Genomic DNA, 12009 nt, shown 5'->3' with positions numbered 1-12009 from the left:
ATGACATAGTAGAGAAATTACTTAGTAAAAGTGAAAATCTAAATAATCTATATCCTAACAATTCCATATCTGGATATAGTTGTTAGAAAAATTCAAATATGTGTATAAGGATAGTCACTGCAGCATTATCTGTAATTGCATACATATAACACAAAAATTGAAATAAACTCAAATTTACATAAGGAGGGAAATGGATGAAGGAAATGTGTTCATAAAATTGAATACTATACAACACATAAAACAAACTAGGTCCATACACACCAATAAGAGCAAAAAAAAAAAAAAAAAAAAAAAAAAAAAAAAAAAAACACCCAAGCTGCAGAATGATATAGACAAATGATACCATGTAGTAAATTTTAAAACACATAATACTAAACTAAAAATTGTTCATGAGGCCGGGCGCTGTGGCTCACGCCTGTAATCCTAGCTCTTGGGAGGCCGAGGCGGGCGGATTGCTCAAGGTCAGGAGTTCAAAACCAGCCTGAGCAAGAGCGAGACCCCGTCTCTACTATAAATAGAAAGAAATTAATTGGCCAACTGATATATATAAAAAAAATTAGCCGGGCATGGTGGCGCATGCCTGTAGTCCCAGCTACTCGGGAGGCTGAGGCAGAAGGATCACTCAAGCCCAGGAGTTTGAGGTTGCTGTGAGCTAGGCTGACGCCACGGCACTCACTCTAGCCTGGACAACAAAGTGAGACTCTGACTCAAAAAAAAAAAAAAAAAAATTGTTCATGGATACATTTATACTAGGGATTTTTAATCTCTGATAGAGATTTAAAGATCAATTTTCTTCTTTCTTTCTTTTTTTTTTTTTTTTTTTTTTTTTTTACCAAATTCTAAATCTGTCTGAGTCTGTATATTATCTATGTCTGTGTGCATCTGTGTTAGGATATGGTAATAGCAATGAGAACTAGTGAAAAGTCATGCCATGTTTACTTTGAAAGCTACTGGGATTTATATTTTAGAAAAATCAGATTCACATTTAAGAAAAGTAATTCTTACAGCAAAATAGAGAATGGACTAAAGGGTACGGAGATTGGAGATACAATAATTTAAGTGAGATAAGATGAAATAAATCTTGAAGGGAGAATGAAGAGGTAAAGAGAAGACAAAGTTCAGAAATATTCAAAAGTTTTAATCGACTGGACTTGATGACTGATTAGATGTTGGCAGCCATTTCGAGGAGAACAGAAAGCTTTATGTACTTCCCACTACTTTCTGAATATACTTGCTATGAGCTTTTAAGTACTTTTTAGAACTGTACATATGCATTAGCTGATGATAATGGCCATGAGCTATAACTAAATGATTAAAAAAGGATTTTAGAAAACAAAATATCAGTTAAAGCAATTTTGAAAGATATAGCAGAAAGGTTTTCTTGGTTCTGCAGTTTCTGCCAGAATATATACACAATGTATGCTTCTGAGGGCTAAAGATACTGTTGAATGCTAACACATCTTAATCTTCAATTACTAGAGGAATAGACAATGAAAGAATTTGGAACTACACTAGAACAAATATTGACTCCACCATTTACTGTATGACTTTGGCCCAAGTCACTTAACCTCTGTCTCATTTTTTCAACTGTTAAATGAGTAAAATCAGAGAATTTATACCACAAGCTTGCAAAAATTAAATTAGTGTAATTATGTAAGTATGTACACACATTTATTATTCATGCATCAGTTACTGGGAACCTACTAAGTGCTGGGGCATTGTACAATGTACTAGAGAAGTAGAGATGACAAATTTACATTTTTGCCTTCTTAAAGTATATAACCATTACACTATGAGAAACAGACATGTGAGCTAATGTGCTGTCTTCAACCTTTTTGAGTAATTAATTGCTAAACCTATTTTTCAATTTATCCAAACCTATCAACAATTTTAATGTCATGTAATCTTTCAACAATTGCTAAAAATCAATGGAAACAGCTATGGTTATGCAGAGAAAAATTTTTCTACAATACAAATCTAAGAATGTAGTCATTTTATTAACTATATTTTCATTCTTATCTCTATATTTTCTTCCATCCTTAATGTAGGCTTATCTAAAAGATTCAAAAATAAATAAAACTCCCAGAAACCTATTTCTCAATTTCCTCTCATTCCAAGAATGTAACAAATTCTTTATTTTTTATTTCCTTTACTCTTAACCACACTGTTAACCTGAAAGGTTCATAAATAATACCCTTAGAAACTACCTGGGTTTTAGAATTACAAAGACAATAATGGCTAAATGATTACTAACAAGAAATTTTATTGCTTAGCTGAAAACGAATTACTCTATAGTGTAAAATCTTTTGTTTTTATGCAGTTACATTTTCTTTAATAAAACGTTTCTTTATTGTCAAAAACATCTCATACAATAGTCATTCCCCTCATCATCTTACTTCGTAACACTCCCCTTCAACAAAAGATATCTTAATTGCATCCAGCTTTCCATCGCAAATTTACAGTACTAATCCTTGCCAGCCATTTTGTTTTCAGCTTGTAACACTTGCAGCCAGCTGCCTTCAGCCTGAATCTATTAGCATATTAGATAATTTAGAAAATAAGCACAGAAATGGAACCTACCAAATACAATTGATTTTATCAGAGTATATCTATATATTAGATATTTCTCTTTAAATATGTTTTATTTTATGATACTTCTCTTCCTTTCGATGTTACTCATTTTCTCAATTTAAATGCTCATTCCTGCTCACAGTAATTTTTTCCTTTCCCAGATCCTACAAATGAAGTTGACCTGCTACTGTTCAAATGTAAGAATCTTCAAATTTTAATAGAATATACTATAGGCCTATTTTAAATACTTTCTGTAAAAGCACAGAATGACTGCATATTTGGTACTGTAATTTACAACTATATTCCAGCAGGCCATCTAAGTAATAATAATAAATACATAAAAGCTAACATAGACTATTCTCACATCTCAAGGGTATTTCTAATAGCCAGCAGAAAGCAAACAATTCTCCACCTGTTTTGACTTGTAACATCCTGCTGTTTGAATGTCAATAACAATGTGCCCTCACCCAGCATAGCTGACGCCTTACATGAAAATTTATCTAATATAATTTTAATATGATGGGAAAGTGAGGCCAAAGAGTTACTATTAGTGTCCTGTTCTTCAGAACTTCTTTTCATCACATACTGCTCCTTCCCCCAACAAGTCTCACTCATCCATATTTAATAAATGCTTTGAAAATATGTTATTCATTAACCCATTCTGTCACTTAACCTTAAACTCTTTTTAGAAAGGCTCTTCTAGTTCATTGCATAATACTATTTAGAAAGTTTGTTAACTTAATAGAATATAACACTCCCTTTAAGTATAATAACAATCAGCAAAGTCAAAAAGAAAAAAAAAAAGGCTGGCGGGGAGGAAGTCTGCAAGGAAATAAAATAGTCAATGATAAGAATTACTGAAGTGCTTTAGCAACTTCATTTTCTCTTCCAAACCCCTCCCCATTCTCAAGGTATTTTTGTTTTTACCATGATGCTAACTAACCAAGCTGCTGTGAAAACCTCGAGTTAGAATGGATTTCAAGGCTGCTGTATCTTGCGAAGAACCAATCAGATTTCTTTGTTTCATCTGCAACATTCCATCAGGGTTATATAACATTTTAGATACATGAAACATTCTAATAATATAGTATATTTCAATCTACAGTTAGCTATTTATTGCCACTAAATTTGGCACATAAAAATCCCATATTATTCTACATTATTCAATAAAAACAAAGAAATACAGAGGAGAGGGTTTTTTTTTTCTTTCCGTGGAGAAAATAGAATTTGTTTTATCTAAAAAAATTTTTTTGAAAATATACAATATGAGCACTGTGCAAGACTACTAATATTAATGCTGATTCCTTATTATTTTTGTCTACAGTAAAGTGGGTAAGGTAATCCAACACAGTGGCAGACAGCATACAGTTGTTAATTCTTATACAAAATATCTTTAGTATGGAATCAAACATTATAAATAGATTTTTAAAGCTCAGGCTGAATCCTTTCCAGTTTTTTAAAAAAGCATAGAAATATTAAGACTTGGACAAATATTTTCTTAAGAAAATCTGAACTCTGAACATCATATCCCAATTTATACCCATAATGCTAACCAAAATAATATCCCAGCAGCATTGTTACCTATATGATGAGACTACTTGCATTATACTTATAATGGAACCATACAAATATACTCTCTCTGCCAGAAATAATGCTGCATAACTTAAATACTCCTGTGCTATTAATACAGCAACTCAGATATTCAAAAATATATTAAGCTGGGACCTGTGAATCTAGTATTTTTTTTCTTTTTACAACTCAAAGGCATCCCACAGATGATGGTTACAAATCAGCACAGGATTAAAATAGTGCCCCAACGCATAAAGAAGCTGAATCTGTTGGGTGTGGCTTAAGTAAACATATCTTGTCTCAACTGGACAGCTCCCCACTAACATACAGCCATCGAAACCCAAAATATATGAGTACGTGTACAAAGTGCTTCCGGCAGGGGGTGGGAAAATAAACCTCCATGTTTTTTCTGTTTGATGTTCAATTGTTTCTATACTGTACTTCTAAAATGATAGTACCTTCAGTCAATGCTGAACACTGTTCAAGAAATCAAGGACAGAAAATTGTACTTGCCCTACTTCCTCTCCTTTATTTTATACTCACTGTCTACAACATGGCCGTTCTTACAAACATTTTGCTTTCATAAAAGAGATAATCATTTAAATCATGACTGTGCAATGCGAACTCACACTGCATTACAGTCATCAATAAAATATGAAGTGCCAACTCCAGTGTTCATTCTACTGATTTTCCATATCTCACTACAGAGTGTTCTACTAATGCTTCCTGCTATTATAAAATGAATAATATAAGGAAAGAGACAGTGACAGGAGCTGCAACAAATATGCAACAGAGAAAATATAAAACCTGTAAGTGCTTACTTTTTAAAAAAACCCAGTGTTAATAGAAAAAATCCTGCATGAACACATCCATATCTATAAACACATTACACACATTTAGTACAAATATAAATCTGTTTATAAACTACCATGCATGCATTTACTAACGTTACACATGCAATATACCTGAACCTTGATACAGAAGGCATGCAGATTTTAGAACTATAACAGCTTCATTTTTAAATGGCCACAATCAAATATTAAAACAACTAAAGACCCCTGACATACTGAACTATGTCAAAGCCTTTAATCCTGTTAACAATTTTCTCTCCTGTTCGGTGTAGCAAACCCACCTCTGGGTCATATTGACGGTTATTTTTTTCCCAAGCCCTGTAAGTGCTGCACCATTTTGTTTGTCTTCTGGACAGTGGAGAAATCGGCAGAACAGCAGTGAAGGAGTGTACTGGAGTCAGCAGAGTCAGTGCCAGCCTCCTACTGCAGTCTGTATATTGAACGCACTCAAACCCACAGGTGCCTACGTAAAATCCTCCAGCTGCAGCCTGCAACTTAATGTTTCCTTCAGCAGTAAATCTGTATGCCACTTTCACTTTGCTTTAACCCAACAAATGGACAGAATGCATAAGTGTGCCACCTTTTAAAAATGATTTTACAAAAAATACTTACATAGACACTGTCTGTATTAAGTAGCCAAAAATGAATGACTTTTTTTATCATTAAGATTCAGAAGTACAATCACCAAGAGAACTGCATTTCTAAAATTGTAAACTAATAATTTAATTTTTTAAATATAACACTAAAAATTAACACAGTATGTCCTACATCTTCTAACATAAATACCTTATGAAAGTAACTTTTTACATACATAAGTATATCAAGTATAAATGCATACATAGGCTTGCCTCTACCCTTACCTTTCATCAACAAATACATTTATTGTAAGAAAACATAAAACCTATCTATTAAAAGGCAAAGTGAATCTAAGTAAACGAATCCTCAATAAATGATAGATGAAACCAGAAACAGAGGCTCACAATAAACTTCAAACATATACACTATACCCTACAAGAATATAATATTAAAAAGTGGGAGAAACCTTAAAAAAGACAAATATATCTAATCCTTTGATTTTACCGATGAACAAATTAAGAACCTGAGAGATTAAGACTAAAGTATCTTTTCCAAGGTCATATTGCTATTGAGTAGGAGCAACTGGTTTTTTAAATATACCTTTTAATAAACACCTGATAACCACTGAAACTCACCAAAGATAGAACAGTAACCTGAACATGCCTATAATTATTAAAGTTTGTGGTTAAAAAACTTTTATAAAAAGTAAATCTCCAGACCTAAATGTTTTCACAGGTGAATTTTACCAAACATTTAAAGAAATAACACCAATTCTAAACAATTTCTTCTGGAAATCAGAAGAGGAAGAAACACCCCCAATTCATTTTATGAAGACAGAATTACTCAGATATCAAACTAGATAAAGACATTACCAAAAACAAAAACAAAACAAAACCAAAACTACAGACCAATATCCTTTTATGAACACAGCAACAAAAATCCTCAACAAAATATTAACAAAAAAAAAAAAAATCCAGTAATGTATTTGTTCTTAGTCCCTCAGTTATAGACATGAGATCTTCTAAGACCCTCAGAATCTTACAGCCTTAAAATCAGAAGGGGTAAGAGTGACTTTTTATACATTATTATGATAAGAAGACTGGTGGCCGAAAGCCCCAGGATAGCTTCCTGATGGGACTGATTGTCAGAGAAACCAACCATGTGATTAGAAGGAACTTTCAGCTCCACCTCCCCAACCCCCAGGAAGGTGAAAAGGACTGCAGATTGAGTTCCATCACCAATAGTCAATGATTAAATCAATCGTGCCTATACAATGGAACCCCTCAAAAAACCCTAAACAACAGGGTTCAGAGAGCTGCCAGGTTGGTGAACCACATGTCAGGAGGGCAGTACACTCCAATTCCATAAGGACAGAGCTCCTGTGCTCAGACCATGTCCTATATATCTCTTCATCTGACTGTTCATCTGTATTCTTTGTAATATCCTTTATAATAAGCCAGTAAATATGTTTTCCTGAGTTCCATGAGCACTTCTGATAAACCAATGAACTCAAGGAAGGGGCCATGGACACCCCCAAATTATAGCTTAGAGGTCAGAAGTACAGGAGGCCTGGACTTGTGATTGGTGTCTAAAGTGGGTGGTAGTCTGTGAGACTAGCCCTTAACCTCTGGGGTCTGACAAATTGTAGGTAGTTAGTGTGAAAACTGAATTGGCACGCAAAGAGTCAGTGTCCAAAGAGTTGGAGAATTGTTTATGTGAAGGAAAAACCCATACGTTTGGTGTCACAAATGTGAGTACAGAAAAAGATTTTCTTTTAGTAACTTGATCTATCACATGCTGTATCTCCAGTAGCTCTAACTGTATCTAGCACATAGCAAGCACTTAGAAAATATTTTTGTTTGAGGGAATAACAAATAAGACTATGGTTCCTCTTTAATTTGACCTACAACCTATCAATCATCAAGTTTAGTTTATTCTTTCTTGATATCTCTCCATTCCCGCTGCCACCTTCTTAGTTCAGACCCTCATAATCTTTCACCTGGATGCTGCTGCAATAGCCCCCAAAGATGACATGTGTCACTTTGCCTCCTCACCATCACATACACTCCTTTCTGGGAACTGCCCTCACTCCCTCCACTAATTTATTCCCTTCCTCTACCATAATTGATTTCCACTGGGATAGGTACCTAACCCGAGCTGAGATGATCAAAAACCTCATCCACATCCTAATTCAAAGTATAATTGACTTGTCCAAGGGTAGATACCAGACTTAAGTTAGGTCAGAGTTAACCTACCTTACAGATTTGAAAACAAAAGAACTGTTTCAGTATTCTCCTCTGGGTGCCTGGACTGTAAGATATAAAACTCAAATGTTGGTAGCTATGTTCTACTATTTCAACTAAATAGCATAGGAAACTAATGTGCAGGGTCAGAAAATAAAGAAACAGATGTATAAAAAGAATTAGATACAAGAAATAGGAGCCAACCAGAGTACCAAACTACCCATATACAGTTGACTAAATGTCAAGCTTTCTCTCAGCCTCACATCTTTTTACTTGCTGTACGCTTTGTCTAAAACTTACTTTTCCCCATTTCTCAAACTGGCTAACTACTATATTGGCTCCATGATAGTCACCACCTCCTGCAAAGTGTGTTCCATTTCCCTCCAATGTGAGATTGAGACCCTCTGTAGAACTTTGTCATAATACTTCTCACATATTTTAATAGTACTAGTTTACTTTGGCCATGCAGTATAATCTGGTAAAGGCTATGTCTTTCATTTCTAAGTAAACTACACCCCTGAATACTTTAACCGGCCCATAGTAAGTGCTCACCATATAATCAGGGATAGAAAGACAACACAGAGAGGGAAGGAAGAAAGAAGTACCTAAATAGTATGTAACAGTACCTTAGCCTTAGAGCATGAATCAATTGGAAAGTTAACAGAAAGGAGATTTATTTGTCTGGTAGCAGTTTTCAAGATACAAAGTAGAATGGCAAAGTGATACAATATTCTGAGTAACTAAATGACTGTACTCATTGACTAGTATATGAATAATACCAGGGCTAAGAGAATGAGATGTGATATAAATTTTGGAAACAAAAAAGTACAGCCAAGTATTATTACTTTGAAAAATTTCATTTTTTCTTCAATATTATCTTTCTTCTATTGAACATTCCCCAGCCAAGTCTTTTGTGGTTAGGATGGACGGTGACAGCAAAAAAAGAGACAAATCTGTTCCTAATACTTGAGCTTGAAAAGGCACAAAAAGATTCATGTTATTAAAGAAAATATTCAGGAGAAAAAAATTAGTAAGAGCAAATCTCCTATCCACTCCTATTCCAGAATAGAAAAGAATTCCCCTGGTCAAGAACAATCACAGAAATCTATCTTCTGGGATGATCACATGGTAGGTTTCCTAGGCAGGACCTCTTATACTAATATCCTATGGTTTGGGGCCCAGTCCTGTTTTGCAGGTCAGAAACCAAGTCTGGGGGAGAAGGGGATGGGTATATACAACCACAATGAGTAAGATGTGCATGTGCAACGTTTGGGGGATGGACACACTTGAAGCTCTTACTCGAGGGGGGAGGGGGGCACAGGCAATATATGTTACCTTAACACTTGTACCCCCATAATATGCTAAAAAAAGGAAAGAAAGAAAAAAAGAAACCAAGTGTCAGAGAGATTAATTTGCATCACAACAACTCTACATTCCTACAAACTTCATATCAAAATATTAGTATTATTAACAAACTTAAGGAGGTCCTATTTTTCCTACATTTGGGCTTGTCCTTCTAATTCTTCGTATGGAAAAGATTAATTTTAAAAATAATCAAAACCCATAACTAGGTTAGAAAAACAAAGTGACAGGCTCCAATGGTTGCCTAGCCAATCCCTTCTTTCTAACAGAACCCGCATTTTATTTTACTTATTTGTTTCAAGGGAGGTTGGTTCTCTCCCTTGCCTCAGGGGATGAACCCTGATTAGCAAATGAATCTTAATAACAACATTTGCAATTCATTAATTGGTGAAAGAAAGGTTACCAATGGGATGTGAGGTAAATGGGTAAGGGGAAGGAGTGGCTTTCAGGGAAGTTTTCCTTCACCTTAAAAGGAGACCCAAGAAGGAGTATCTGTTCTACTAGTCTTTAAACAATATTGTGTGCGTATAAATCTTAAGGTACTGCAGTCCTCTTGCAGTTATGTAAGGACAAACCTGAGAACAATAACCAATATGCAGAGTAGAAAGAAAATGGCAGAGCAGAAAGAGGGAAAGAAACTTAGTCCTTGATGATGCTGTTGAGCTTTAGAATTAAGTTATCTGTAATCTCCTTACTTCCAGAATTCTTAGTTATATAAATTTATAAATCCCCTTAATGTCTCAGTCACTTTAAGTTGGATCTTCGGTAATTATAACCATAACTGTTATGGTTATAACTGTAAATAACAGTAAATAAAACTCCTATAACAGTAAATAAAACTGACCAGGGAAGAGATCATATAGGATCTAATCAAATTTAAATTTTAACATCAAGTTCTTGTTTCCTCTAAAAATTTCAAGTTTAATTAATCTGGGGTCAGGAGGACTGAGCTCAGATATTAAAATCTTTTTTTTTTTTTTTTTTTTTTTTTTGAGACAGAGTCTCGCTTTGTTGTCCAGGCCAGAGTGAGTGCCGTGGCGTCAGCCTAGCTCACAGCAACCTCAAACTCCTGGGCTCGAGTGATCCTTCTGCCTCAGCCTCCCGAGTAGCTGGGACTACAGGCATGCGCCACCATGCCCGGCTAATTTTTTATATATATATCAGTTGGCCAATTAATTTCTTTCGATTTATAGTAGAGACGGGGTCTCGCTCTTGCTCAGGCTGGTTTTGAACTCCTGACCTTGAGCAATCCGCCCGCCTCGGCCTCCCAAGAGCTAGGATTACAGGCGTGAGCCACAGCGCCCGGCCTTAAAATCTTTTTTACTTACCAGTTTAAAACCCTGTAGTGGCTCACTTGTAGCCTTAAGGATATAATCCAAACTCTTTACCATGGCATACAAAACATGGCATTAACTAATGAGTGATTAACCGCCCATTCTTTTTAGCAACTTTCTAACTCACCATATGTTCTAGAAATAGGGAAAATTCTTACAGTTACCAGAATGGACCATATAGTTTCCTATCTCCATTTATTGGAAAATGCTGCTTTCTCTATCAGGACCCATAAAAACTTATCCTTTGAAATTCAACTTGCATTCTCCTCTCCTCCCTGCCTGTCCTCCAAGTATATTGTTACTGTTGGTTTAGAAATCTCTCTCCTTTATCAGACTTTGAAGCTCCCTGAGAGCAGGAACTATCCCCAGAATGTCTAACAATGCCTGATACACAGTAAGCACTAAAAAATCTTTGTGGAGTGAATTAATGAACCAAATTTGGAGACAGCCATAAGTTATTTTCCACTACAGTATCGGACAACGTAGATTTATAAAATATACCCATCACCACAGAAAGGTCTATTCAAGAGCACTGTTCTTTTATAAACAGTGGTCAAGTTATTTCAAAATGATTTAGAACCACTTATATCTATTTTTTAAGTGACAAAACATAAGACTGAAATAATGTGACCGTTTCAGAAAATCCATGCCATTTGCCAAACATTTATTATGAAATATTATGCTATGGACCAAGGATACAAAATAGATATGAGATATTTCTGTTCCCAATAACACACTGGGTCTGGCATAGACTACTGCCTAAGCAGCTTTACAATAATTATAAATGTTATTTACCAAGTTCTTTCCTAAGCAAAACTAAGGGCTCCCAATAATAAAAATCTTTTAATCAGCAAAAGGAAATCATCCCCAAATTTTCAAATTTTATACCCATTTCAAGCTAATACAGACTATATAATATATAATTTTAGTTAAAGTACTTCATATAGTACAAAATAAACAATTTAGTAAGTGTATGCTGAATCTGAATCAACAGTATGAAGAGATAAAGTGTTTTTCCCAAGTTTAAATCTTCATATTCATAAGGATATTTCAATACTTTAGACACATGTGAAGATAGTAAAACCATTTTGTATAGAAAGTGGTTCTCACTATTACTTCACTGATATATCCTATTGACTACATAAAGTAATTCTACAAAAGATATTTCATAAGAAAGTTGTTTAATCATGGAGTCACTATATGAAAGGTGGCAGAATATGCCACCCCAGAATATGTAACATTGGCATAAGGATTATTTTGAGTTCAAGGCCCTTGAAAAACAGCAGATGCAAGCAGGGCACTCTGGTCTTCCTTTTTCTTCCTGAAAAGCAGAGATTAAACTCTGATGTGACAGGTGTCCTCTCTATAGCAGGAGAAAAGAAACCTTGTTATCACCAGAGATGGGGAGTTGAGGCCGAGGGAAATCTGTACAAATTTGGTTAAACGAATGCTTATATTCCTAGTCACTTATCCATGATTAACTGCCCTTTGCCCCTTTGTATT

General features: G+C 34.9%; 1 protein-coding gene across 11 annotated transcripts in view; it reads right to left on the bottom strand.

The window, feature by feature from the left end:
* TANC2 (tetratricopeptide repeat, ankyrin repeat and coiled-coil containing 2) overlaps window positions 1-12009 on the bottom strand; it is a 370065-nt gene that overhangs the window by 285011 nt on the left and 73045 nt on the right. Inside the window, exon 1 of one of the 11 annotated variants that reach the window (XM_020280876.2) lies at window positions 5273-10139. The exons of the other annotated variants lie outside the window; for them this stretch is intronic. The gene's annotated coding sequence lies outside the window, so the exon portion shown is untranslated. Of the gene's footprint in view, window positions 1-5272; window positions 10140-12009 lie in introns of those variants that run through there. 11 annotated transcript variants of the gene reach the window in all.

This window comes from Microcebus murinus, chromosome 18, assembly GCF_040939455.1.
Source record: "Microcebus murinus isolate Inina chromosome 18, M.murinus_Inina_mat1.0, whole genome shotgun sequence".
Taxonomy (NCBI): Eukaryota; Metazoa; Chordata; class Mammalia; order Primates; family Cheirogaleidae; genus Microcebus; species Microcebus murinus.
This window is presented reverse-complemented; position numbering and strand designations above follow the sequence as displayed.